Source organism: Amblyomma maculatum, unplaced genomic scaffold, assembly GCF_055883805.1.
Source record: "Amblyomma maculatum isolate TAMU_Amacu unplaced genomic scaffold, ASM5588380v1 scaffold_22, whole genome shotgun sequence".
In the NCBI taxonomy this organism is placed as follows: domain Eukaryota; kingdom Metazoa; phylum Arthropoda; class Arachnida; order Ixodida; family Ixodidae; genus Amblyomma; species Amblyomma maculatum.
The window spans coordinates 781199-793201 of record NW_028146747.1 but is presented as its reverse complement, the minus strand read 5'-3'; the positions used below and the strand labels follow the sequence as shown (position 1 = coordinate 793201).

At 62.2% G+C, this 12003-nt stretch overlaps 1 pseudogene; it reads right to left on the bottom strand.

The window, feature by feature from the left end:
• LOC146171463 (uncharacterized) overlaps positions 1–12003 on the bottom strand; it is a 62218-nt pseudogene that overhangs the window by 46380 nt on the left and 3835 nt on the right.

The following is a 12003-nucleotide window of genomic DNA, read 5'->3' as shown; positions in this document are numbered from 1 at the left end:
TGCCAGCTGCTTCTGCTGCTGCTGCTGCTGCTGCTGCTGCTGCTGCTGCTGCTGCTGCTGCTGCTGCTGCTGCTGCTGCTGCTGCTGCTGCTGCTGCTGCGTCTGCTGCTGCTGCTGCTGCTGCTGCGGCTGCTGCTGCTGCTGCTGCTGCTGCTTGCTGCTTGCTACTACTGCTGCTGCTAGCTGTTGCTGGTTGCTGCTGCTGCTTGCAGTTGCTGCTGCTTCTGATGCTGCTGCTGCTGCTCTTGCTGCTTCCGGCTGCTTCCTGCTGCTGCGCTAGCTGCTTCCGGCTGCTTGCTGCTGCTGATTCTGCTAGCTGCCAGGTGCTGCTGCTGCTTGCTGCTTCTGCTTGCTGCTGCTGCTTGCTTCAGCTTGCTGCTGCTGCTGCTGCTGCTCTACCTGCTGCCAGCTGCTTGCTGCTGTTGCTGCTGCTAGCTGCTTGCTGCTGCTGCTGCTGCTGCTGCTGCTGCTGCTGCTGCTGCTGCTGCTGCTGCTGCTGCTGCTGCTGCTGCTGCTGCTGCTGCTGCTGCCAGCTGCTTGCTGCTGCTGCTGCTAGCTGCTGCTGCTGCTAGCTGCTTCCAGCTGCTGCTGCTTGCTACTTCTGCTCGCTGATGCTGCTGCCAGCTGCTGCTGCTCCTGCAGCCGCCGCTGCTGCTGCTGCTGCTGCTGCTGCTGCTGCTGCTGCTGCTGCTGCTGCTGCTGCTGCTGCTGCTGCTGCTGCTGCTGCTGCTGCTGCTGCTGCTGCTGCTGCTATTTGCTGCTGCTTGGTGCTGCTACTTGCTGTTGCTGCTGCTTGCTGCTGCTGTTGCTGCTGCTGCTGCTCTAGCTGCTGCCAGCTGCTTGCTGCTGCTGCTGCTGCTGCTGCTGCTGCTGCTGCTGCTGCTGCTGCTGCTGCTGCTGCTGCTGCTGCTGCTGCTGCTGCTGCTGCTGCTGCTGCTAGCTGCTGCCAGCTGCTAGCTGCTGCCAGCTGCTTGCTGCTGCTGCTGCTGCTAGCTGCTTCCAGCTGCTGCTGCTTGCTACTTCTGCTCGCTGATGCTGCTGCCAGCTGCTGCTGCTCCTGCAGCCGCCGCTGCTGCTGCTGCTGCTGCTGCAGCCGCAGCCGCTGCTAGCTGCTGCTGCTGCTGCTGCTGCTGCTGCTGCTGCTGCTGCTGCTGCTGCTGCTGCTGCTGCTGCTGCTGCTGCTGCTGCTGCTGCTGCAGGCGCCACCGCTGCTAGCTGCTGCTGCTTCTGCTGCTGCTGCTGCTTCCAGCTGCTTGCTGCTGCTGCTAGCTGCTGCCAGCTGGCAGGTGCTGCTTCTGCTTGCTACTTCTGCTTGCTGCTTCTCGTTGCTGCTTCTGCTAGCTGCTGCTGCTGCTGCAGCCGCCGCCACTTGCTAGTTGCTGCCAGCTTCTGCTGCTCCTTCTGCTGGTTGCTGCTGCTGCTTGCTGTTGCTGCTGCTGCTTCTGCTGCTGCTGCTGCTGCAGGCGCCACCGCTGCTAGCTGCTGACAGCTGCTGCCAGCTGCTGCTGCTTCTGCTGCTGCTGCTGCTTCCAGCTGCTTGCTGCTGCTGCTAGCTGCTGCCAGCTGCCAGGTGCTGCTTCTGCTTGCTACTTCTGCTTGCTGCTTCTCACTGCTGCTTCTGCTAGCTGCTGCTGCTGCTTCTGCTGGTTGCTGCTGCTGCTGCTTCTGCTGGTTGCTGCTGCTGCTGCTGCTTGCTGTTGCTGGTTGCTGCTGCTACTAGCTGTTGCTGCTGCTGCTGCTTCTGCTGCTGCTGCTGCTGCTGCTCTAGCTCCTTCCAGCTGCTTGCTGCTGTTGCTGCTGCTAGCTGCTGCCAGCTGCTTGCCGCTGCTGCTGCTGCCGCCGCCGCCGCCACTGCTAGCTGCTGCCAGCTGCTGCTGCTGTTGCTGCCGCTTGCTGCTTGCTACTACTGCTGCTGCTTGCAGTTGCTGCTGCTTCTGATGCTGCTGCTGCTGCTGCTGCGCTAGCTGCTTCCGGCTGCTTCCTGCTGCTGATTCTGCTAGCTCCTGCCAGGTGCTTGCTGCTGCTGCTGCTGCCGCCGCCACAGCTAGCTGCCAGGTGCTGCTCCTGCTTGCTGCCTCTGCTTGCTGCTTCTGCTGCTGCTGTGTTGCTAGCTGCTGCTGCTGCTGCTGTTTGCTGCTTGCTACTACTGCTGCTGCTGCTGCTGCTAGCTGCTTCTGCTTACTGCTGCTGCTTGCTTCATCTTGCTGCTGCTGATGGTGCTGCTTACTGCTGCTGCTGCTGCTGCTAGCTGCAGCTGCTGCTGCTTGGTGCTGCTATTTGCTGCTGCTTGCTGTTGCTGCTCCTTGCTGCTGCTGCTGCTTGCTGCTGCTAGCTGCTGCTGCTGCTGCTGCAGCTGCTGCCAGCTGCTGCTGCTTGCTGTTTGCTACTACTGCTGCTGCTGCTGCTGCTGCTGCTGCTGCTCTACTTGCTGCCAGCTGCTTGCTGCTGTTGCTGCTGCTAGCTGCTGCCAGCTGCCAGGTGCTGCTGCTGCTTGCTACTTCTGCTTGTTGCTGCTGCTCGCTGCTGCTGCAGCCGCCGCCACTGCTGCTGCTGCTGCTGCTGCTGCAGGCGCCACCGCTGCTAGCTGCTGCCAGCTGCTGCTGCTGTTGCTGCTGCTGCTGCTGCTGCTGCTGCTGCTGCTGCTGCTGCTGCTGCTGCTGCTGCTGCTGCTGCTGCTGCTGCTGCTGCTGCTGCTGCTGCTGCTGCTGCTGCTGCTGCTGCTGCTGCTGCTGCTGCAGGCGCCACCGCTGCTATCTGCAGCCAGCTGCTGCTGCTGCTTCTGCTGCAGCCGCCACCGCTGCTAGCTGCTGCCAGCTGCCAGGTGCTGCTGCTGCTTCCTACTTCTGCTTGCTGCTGCTGCTTCTGCTAGATGCTGCTGCTACAGCCGCCGCCGCTGCTAGACGCTGCCAGCTGCTGCTGCTGCTTGTGCTGGTTGCTGCTGCTGCTGCTGCTTGCTGCTACTGCTGCTGCTGCTCTCTGTTGCTGGTTGCTGCTGCTGCTTCTGCTGCTGCTGCTGCTCTAGCTCCTTCCAGCTGCTTGCTGCTGTTGCTGCTGCTACTAGCTGTTGCTGCTGCTGCTTCTGCTGCTGCTTCTGCTCTACCTCCTTCCAGCTGCTTGCTGCTGTTGCTGCTGCTAGCTGCTGCCAGCTGCTTGCTGCTGTTGCTACCGCCACCGCCACTGATAGCTGCTACCAGCTGCTGCTGCTGCTGCTGCTGCTGCTGCTGCTGCTGCTGCTGCTGCTGCAGCCGCCACCGCTGCTAGCTGCTGCCAGCTGCCAGGTGCTGCTGCTGCTTGCTACTTCTGCTTGCTGCTGCTGCTGCTGCTGCTGCTGCTTCTGCTGGTTGCTGCTGCTACCAGCTAGCTGCTGCTACTGCTGCTGCTGCTTGCTGTTGCTGGTTGCTGCTGCTACTAGCTGTTGCTGCTGCTGCTGCTGCTGCAGCTCTAGCTCCTTCCAGCTCCTTGCTGCTGTTGCTGCTGCTGCTGCTTGCTGCTAGCTGTTCCTGGTTGCTGCTGCTGCTTGCAGTTGCTGCTTCTGCTGCTGCTGCTGCTGCTTCTGTTGGTTGCTGCTGCTAGCAGCTAGCTGCTGCTACTGCTGCTGCTGCTTGCTGTTGCTAGTTGCTGGTTGCTGCTGCTGCTGCTGCTGCTCTAGCTCCTTCCAGCTCCTTGCTGCTGTTGCTGCTGCTGCTGCTGCTGCTGCTGCTTGCTGCTAGCTGTTCCTGGTTGCAGCTGCTGCTTGCAGTTGCTGCTGCTTCTGATGCTGCTGCTGCTGCTGCTGCGCTAGCTGCTTCCGGCTGCTTGCTGCTGCTGATTCTGGTAGCTCCTGCCAGGTGCTTGCTGCTGCTGCTGCTGCTCCCGCCGCCACTGCTAGCTGCCAGGTGCTGCTGCTGTGCTGCTAGTTGCTGCCGCCGCTGCTAGCTGCTGCTGCTGCTCTAGCTCCTTCCAGCTGTTTGTTGCTGCTGATGCTTTTAGCTGCTGCCAGGTGCATGCTGCTGCTGCTGCTGCTGTTGCTGGTTGCTGCTGCTACTAGCTGTTGCTGCTGCTGCTGCTGCTGCTCTAGCTCCTTCCAGCTGCTTGCTGCTGTTGCTGCTGTTAGCTGCTGCCAGCTACTTGCTGCTGCTGCTGCTGCCGCCGCCGCCGCCGCCACTGCTAGCTGCTGCCAGCTGCTGCTGCTGCTGCTGCTGCTGCTGCTGCTGCTGCTGCTGCTTGCTGCTTGCTACTACTGCTGCTGCTAGCTGTTGCTGGTTGCTGCTGCTGCTTGCAGTTGCTGCTGCTTCTGATGCTGCTGCTGCTGCTCTTGCTGCTTCCGGCTGCTTCCTGCTGCTGCGCTAGCTGCTTCCGGCTGCTTGCTGCTGCTGATTCTGCTAGCTGCCAGGTGCTGCTGCTGCTTGCTGCTTCTGCTTGCTGCTGCTGCTTGCTTCAGCTTGCTGCTGCTGCTGCTGCTGCTGCTGCTCTACCTGCTGCCAGCTGCTTGCTGCTGTTGCTGCTGCTAGCTGCTTGCTGCTGCTGCTGCTGCTGCTGCCACCGCCGCCGCCACTGCTAGCTGCTGCCAGCTGCTGCTGCTGCTGCTGCTGCTGCTGCTGCTGCTGCTGCTGCTGCTGCTGCTGCTGCTGCTGCTGCTGCTGCTGCTGCTGCTGCTGCTGCTGCTGCTGCTGCTGCTGCTGCTGCTATTTGCTGCTGCGTGGTGCTGCTACTTGCTGTTGCTGCTGCTTGCTGCTGCTGTTGCTGCTGCTGCTGCTCTAGCTGCTGCCAGCTGCTTGCTGCTGCTGCTGCTGCTGCTGCTGCTGCTGCTGCTGCTGCTGCTGCTGCTGCTGCTGCTGCTGCTGCTGCTGCTGCTGCTGCTGCTGCTGCTGCTGCTGCTGCTGCTGCTGCTGCTGCTGCTGCTGCTGCTGCTGCTGCTGCTGCTAGCTGCTGCCAGCTGCTTGCTGCTGCTGCTGCTAGCTGCTTCCAGCTGCTGCTGCTTGCTACTTCTGCTCGCTGATGCTGCTGCCAGCTGCTGCTGCTCCTGCAGCCGCCGCTGCTGCTGCTGCTGCTGCTGCTGCTGCTGCTGCTGCTGCTGCTGCTGCTGCTGCTCCTGCAGCCGCCGCTGCTGCTGCTGCTGCTGCTGCTGCTGCTGCTGCTGCTGCTGCTGCTGCTGCTGCTGCTGCTGCTGCTGCTGCTGCTGCTGCTGCTGCTGCTGCTGCTGCTGCTGCTGCTAGCTGCTGCTGCTGCAGCTGCTGCCAGCTGCTGCTGCTTGCTGTTTGCTACTACTGCTGCTGCTGCTGCTGCTGCTTGCTGCTTCTGCTTGCTGCTGCTGCTACTAGCTGTTGCTGCTGCTACTAGCTGTTGCTGCTGCTGCTGCTCTACTTGCTGCCAGCTGCTTGCTGCTGTTGCTGCTGCTAGCTGCTGCCAGCTGCCAGGTGCTGCTGCTGCTTGCTACTTCTGCTTGTTGCTGCTGCTCGCTGCTGCTGCAGCCGCCGCCACTGCTGCTGCTGCTGCTGCTGCTGCTGCTGCTGCTGCCAGCTGCTGCTGCTGCTGCTTGCTACTTCTGCTTGCTGCTGCTGCTCGCTGCTGCTGCAGCCGCCGCCACTGCTGCTGCTGCTGCTGCTGCAGGCGCCACCACAGCTAGCTGCTGCCAGCTGCCAGGTGCTGCTGCTGCTTGCTACTTCTGCTTGCTGCTTGCTACTTCTGCTTGCTGCTGCTGCTCGCTGCTGCTGCTGCTGCTGCAGGCACCACCGCTGCTAGCTGCTGCAGCTGCTGCTGCTTCTGCTGCTGCTGCTAGCTGCTGCTACTGCTGCTGCTGCAGCCGCCACCGCTGCTAGCTGCTGCCAGCTGCCAGGTGCTGCTGCTGCTTGCTACTTCTGCTTGCTGCTGCTGCTCGCTGCTGCTGCTGCTAGCTGCTGCTGCTGCAGCCGCCGCCACTGCTAGCTGCTGCCAGCTGCTGCTGCTGCTGCTGCTGCTTCTGCTGGTTGCTGCTGCTACCAGCTAGCTGCTGCTACTGCTGCTGCTGCTTGCTGTTGCTGGTTGCTGCTGCTACTAGCTGTTGCTGCTGCTGCTGCTTCTGCTGCTGCTGCAGCTCTAGCTCCTTCCAGCTCCTTGCTGCTGTTGCTGCTGCTGCTGCTTGCTGCTAGCTGTTCCTGGTTGCTGCTGCTGCTTGCAGTTGCTGCTTCTGCTGCTGCTGCTGCTGCAGCTGCTGCTGCTGCTGCTTCTGTTGGTTGCTGCTGCTAGCAGCTAGCTGCTGCTACTGCTGCTGCTGCTTGCTGTTGCTAGTTGCTGGTTGCTGCTGCTACTAGCTGTTGCTGCTGCTGCTGCTTCTGCTGCTGCTGCTGCTGCTCTAGCTCCTTCCAGCTCCTTGCTGCTGTTGCTGCTGCTGCTGCTGCTAGCTGTTCCTGGTTGCAGCTGCTGCTTGCAGTTGCTGCTGCTTCTGATGCTGCTGCTGCTGCTGCTGCGCTAGCTGCTTCCGGCTGCTTGCTGCTGCTGATTCTGGTAGCTCCTGCCAGGTGCTTGCTGCTGCTGCTCCCGCCGCCACTGCTAGCTGCCAGGTGCTGCTGCTGCTGCTAGCTGCTGCTGCTTGCTGCTGCTGCCTGCTGCTGCTGATGCTGCTGCTGCTGCTGATTGCTGGCTGCTGCTGCTGATGCTGCTGCTGCAGCTGCCGCCGCTGCTAGCTGCTGCTGCTGCTCTAGCTCCTTCCAGCTGCTTGCTGCTGTTGCTGCTGCTAGCTGCTGCCAGCTGCTTGCTGCTGCTGCTGCTCCCGCCGCCGCCGCCGCTGCTAGCTGCCAGGTGCCGCCGCCGCCACTGCTAGCTGCTGCTGCTGCTGCTGCTGCTGTTTGCTGCTTGCTACTACTGCTGCTGCTGCTGCTGCTGCTGCTGCTGCTGCTGCTGCTGCTGCTGCTGCTGCTGCTGCTGCTGCTGCTGCTGCTGCTGCTGCTGCTGCTGCTGCTGCTTGCTGTTGCTGGTTGCTGCTGCTGCTTGCAGTTGCTGCTGCTGCTGCTGCTGCTGCTGCGCTAGCTGCTTCCAGCTGTTTGTTGCTGCTGATGCTTTTAGCTGCTGCCAGGTGCATGCTGCTGCTGCTGCTGCTGTTGCTGGTTGCTGCTGCTACTAGCTGTTGCTGCTGCTGCTGCTGCTGCTCTAGCTCCTTCCAGCTGCTTGCTGCTGTTGCTGCTGTTAGCTGCTGCCAGCTACTTGCTGCTGCTGCTGCTGCCGCCGCCGCCGCCACTGCTAGCTGCTGCCAGCTGCTTCTGCTGCTGCTGCTGCTGCTGCTGCGTCTGCTGCTGCTGCTGCTGCTGCTGCGGCTGCTGCTGCTGCTGCTGCTGCTGCTGCTGCTGCTTGCTGCTTGCTACTACTGCTGCTGCTAGCTGTTGCTGGTTGCTGCTGCTGCTTGCAGTTGCTGCTGCTTCTGATGCTGCTGCTGCTGCTGCTGCTCTACCTGCTGCCAGCTGCTTGCTGCTGTTGCTGCTGCTAGCTGCTTGCTGCTGCTGCTGCTGCTGCTGCTGCTGCTGCTGCTGCTGCTGCTGCTGCTGCTGCTGCTGCTGCTGCTGCTGCTGCTGCTGCTGCTGCTGCTGCTGCTGCTGCTGCTGCTGCTGCTGCTGCTAGCTGCTGCCAGCTGCTTGCTGCTGCTGCTGCTAGCTGCTGCTGCTGCTAGCTGCTTCCAGCTGCTGCTGCTTGCTACTTCTGCTCGCTGATGCTGCTGCCAGCTGCTGCTGCTCCTGCAGCCGCCGCCGCTGCTGCTGCTGCTGCTGCTGCTGCTGCTGCTGCTGCTGCTGCTGCTGCTGCTATTTGCTGCTGCTTGGTGCTGCTACTTGCTGTTGCTGCTGCTTGCTGCTGCTGTTGCTGCTGCTGCTGCTCTAGCTGCTGCCAGCTGCTTGCTGCTGCTGCTGCTGCTGCTGCTGCTGCTGCTGCTGCTGCTGCTGCTGCTGCTGCTGCTGCTGCTGCTGCTGCTGCTGCTGCTGCTAGCTGCTGCCAGCTGCTAGCTGCTGCCAGCTGCTTGCTGCTGCTGCTGCTGCTAGCTGCTTCCAGCTGCTGCTGCTTGCTACTTCTGCTCGCTGATGCTGCTGCCAGCTGCTGCTGCTCCTGCAGCCGCCGCTGCTGCTGCTGCTGCTGCTGCTGCTGCTGCTGCTGCTGCTGCTGCTGCTGCTGCTGCTGCTGCTGCTGCTGCTGCTGCTGCTGCTGCAGGCGCCACCGCTGCTAGCTGCTGCTGCTTCTGCTGCTGCTGCTGCTTCCAGCTGCTTGCTGCTGCTGCTAGCTGCTGCCAGCTGGCAGGTGCTGCTTCTGCTTGCTACTTCTGCTTGCTGCTTCTCGTTGCTGCTTCTGCTAGCTGCTGCTGCTGCTGCAGCCGCCGCCACTTGCTAGTTGCTGCCAGCTTCTGCTGCTGCTTCTGCTGGTTGCTGCTGCTGCTTGCTGTTGCTGCTGCTGCTTCTGCTGCTGCTGCTGCTGCAGGCGCCACCGCTGCTAGCTGCTGACAGCTGCTGCCAGCTGCTGCTGCTTCTGCTGCTGCTGCTGCTTCCAGCTGCTTGCTGCTGCTGCTAGCTGCTGCCAGCTTCCAGGTGCTGCTTCTGCTTGCTACTTCTGCTTGCTGCTTCTCGCTGCTGCTTCTGCTAGCTGCTGCTGCTGCTTCTGCTGGTTGCTGCTGCTGCTGCTTCTGCTGGTTGCTGCTGCTGCTGCTGCTTGCTGTTGCTGGTTGCTGCTGCTACTAGCTGTTGCTGCTGCTGCTGCTTCTGCTGCTGCTGCTGCTCTAGCTCCTTCCAGCTGCTTGCTGCTGTTGCTGCTGCTAGCTGCTGCCAGCTGCTTGCCGCTGCTGCTGCTGCCGCCGCCGCCGCCACTGCTAGCTGCTGCCAGCTGCTGCTGCTGTTGCTGCCGCTTGCTGCTTGCTACTACTGCTGCTGCTTGCAGTTGCTGCTGCTTCTGATGCTGCTGCTGCTGCTGCTGCGCTAGCTGCTTCCGGCTGCTTCCTGCTGCTGATTCTGCTAGCTCCTGCCAGGTGCTTGCTGCTGCTGCTGCTGCCGCCGCCACAGCTAGCTGCCAGGTGCTGCTCCTGCTTGCTGCCTCTGCTTGCTGCTTCTGCTGCTGCTGTGTTGCTAGCTGCTGCTGCTGCTGCTGTTTGCTGCTTGCTACTACTGCTGCTGCTGCTGCTGCTAGCTGCTTCTGCTTACTGCTGCTGCTTGCTTCATCTTGCTGCTGCTGATGGTGCTGCTTACTGCTGCTGCTGCTGCTGCTAGCTGCAGCTGCTGCTGCTTGGTGCTGCTATTTGCTGCTGCTTGCTGTTGCTGCTCCTTGCTGCTGCTGCTGCTTGCTGCTGCTAGCTGCTGCTGCTGCTGCTGCAGCTGCTGCCAGCTGCTGCTGCTTGCTGTTTGCTACTACTGCTGCTGCTGCTGCTGCTGCTGCTCTACTTGCTGCCAGCTGCTTGCTGCTGTTGCTGCTGCTAGCTGCTGCCAGCTGCCAGGTGCTGCTGCTGCTTGCTACTTCTGCTTGTTGCTGCTGCTCGCTGCTGCTGCAGCCGCCGCCACTGCTGCTGCTGCTGCTGCTGCTGCAGGCGCCACCGCTGCTAGCTGCTGCCAGCTGCTGCTGCTGCTGCTGCTGCTGCTGCTGCTGCTGCTGCTGCTGCTGCTGCTGCTGCTGCTGCTGCTGCTGCTGCTGCTGCTGCTGCTGCTGCTGCTGCTGCTGCTGCTGCAGGCGCCACCGCTGCTATCTGCAGCCAGCTGCTGCTGCTGCTTCTGCTGCAGCCGCCACCGCTGCTAGCTGCTGCCAGCTGCCAGGTGCTGCTGCTGCTTCCTACTTCTGCTTGCTGCTGCTGCTTCTGCTAGATGCTGCTGCTACAGCCGCCGCCGCTGCTAGACGCTGCCAGCTGCTGCTGCTGCTTGTGCTGGTTGCTGCTGCTGCTGCTGCTTGCTGCTACTGCTGCTGCTGCTCTCTGTTGCTGGTTGCTGCTGCTGCTTCTGCTGCTGCTGCTGCTCTAGCTCCTTCCAGCTGCTTGCTGCTGTTGCTGCTGCTACTAGCTGTTGCTGCTGCTGCTTCTGCTGCTGCTTCTGCTCTACCTCCTTCCAGCTGCTTGCTGCTGTTGCTGCTGCTAGCTGCTGCCAGCTGCTTGCTGCTGTTGCTACCGCCACCGCCACTGATAGCTGCTACCAGCTGCTGCTGCTGCTGCTGCTGCTGCTGCTGCTGCTGCTGCTGCTGCTGCTGCTGCTGCTGCTGCTGCTGCTGCTGCTGCTGCTGCTGCTTCTGCTGCTGCTGCTAGCTGCTGCTACTGCTGCTGCTGCAGCCGCCACCGCTGCTAGCTGCTGCCAGCTGCCAGGTGCTGCTGCTGCTTGCTACTTCTGCTTGCTGCTGCTGCTCGCTGCTGCTGCTGCTAGCTGCTGCTGCTGCAGCCGCCGCCACTGCTAGCTGCTGCCAGCTGCTGCTGCTGCTGCTGCTGCTTCTGCTGGTTGCTGCTGCTACCAGCTAGCTGCTGCTACTGCTGCTGCTGCTTGCTGTTGCTGGTTGCTGCTGCTACTAGCTGTTGCTGCTGCTGCTGCTGCTGCTGCAGCTCTAGCTCCTTCCAGCTCCTTGCTGCTGTTGCTGCTGCTGCTGCTTGCTGCTAGCTGTTCCTGGTTGCTGCTGCTGCTTGCAGTTGCTGCTTCTGCTGCTGCTGCTGCAGCTGCTGCTGCTGCTGCTGCTTCTGTTGGTTGCTGCTGCTAGCAGCTAGCTGCTGCTACTGCTGCTGCTGCTTGCTGTTGCTAGTTGCTGGTTGCTGCTGCTACTAGCTGTTGCTGCTGCTGCTGCTTCTGCTGCTGCTGCTGCTGCTGCTCTAGCTCCTTCCAGCTCCTTGCTGCTGTTGCTGCTGCTGCTGCTGCTGCTGCTGCTGCTGCTTGCTGCTAGCTGTTCCTGGTTGCAGCTGCTGCTTGCAGTTGCTGCTGCTTCTGATGCTGCTGCTGCTGCTGCTGCTGCTGATTCTGGTAGCTCCTGCCAGGTGCTTGCTGCTGCTGCTGCTGCTCCCGCCGCCACTGCTAGCTGCCAGGTGCTGCTGCTGTGCTGCTAGTTGCTGCTGCTGCTGCTAGCTGCTGCTGCTTGCTGCTGCTGATGCTGCTGCTGCTGCTGCTGATTGCTGGCTGCTGCTGCTGATGCTGCTGCTGCAGCTGCCGCCGCTGCTAGCTGCTGCTGCTGCTCTAGCTCCTTCCAGCTGTTTGTTGCTGCTGATGCTTTTAGCTGCTGCCAGGTGCATGCTGCTGCTGCTGCTGCTGTTGCTGGTTGCTGCTGCTACTAGCTGTTGCTGCTGCTGCTGCTGCTGCTCTAGCTCCTTCCAGCTGCTTGCTGCTGTTGCTGCTGTTAGCTGCTGCCAGCTACTTGCTGCTGCTGCTGCTGCCGCCGCCGCCGCCGCCACTGCTAGCTGCTGCCAGCTGCTGCTGCTGCTGCTGCTGCTGCTGCTGCTGCTGCTGCTGCTGCTTGCTGCTTGCTACTACTGCTGCTGCTAGCTGTTGCTGGTTGCTGCTGCTGCTTGCAGTTGCTGCTGCTTCTGATGCTGCTGCTGCTGCTCTTGCTGCTTCCGGCTGCTTCCTGCTGCTGCGCTAGCTGCTTCCGGCTGCTTGCTGCTGCTGATTCTGCTAGCTGCCAGGTGCTGCTGCTGCTTGCTGCTTCTGCTTGCTGCTGCTGCTTGCTTCAGCTTGCTGCTGCTGCTGCTGCTGCTCTACCTGCTGCCAGCTGCTTGCTGCTGTTGCTGCTGCTAGCTGCTTGCTGCTGCTGCTGCTGCTGCTGCCACCGCCGCCGCCACTGCTAGCTGCTGCCAGCTGCTGCTGCTGCTGCTGCTGCTGCTGCTGCTGCTGCTGCTGCTGCTGCAGCTGCTGCTGCTGCTGCTGCTGCTGCTGCTGCTGCTGCTGCTGCTGCTGCTGCTGCTGCTGCTGCTGCTGCTGCTGCTGCTGCTGCTACTGCTGCTGCTATTTGCTGCTGCGTGGTGCTGCTACTTGCTGTTGCTGCTGCTTGCTGCTGCTGTTGCTGCTGCTGCTGCTCTAGCTGCTGCCAGCTGCTTGCTGCTGCTGCAGCTACTAGCTGTTGCTGCTT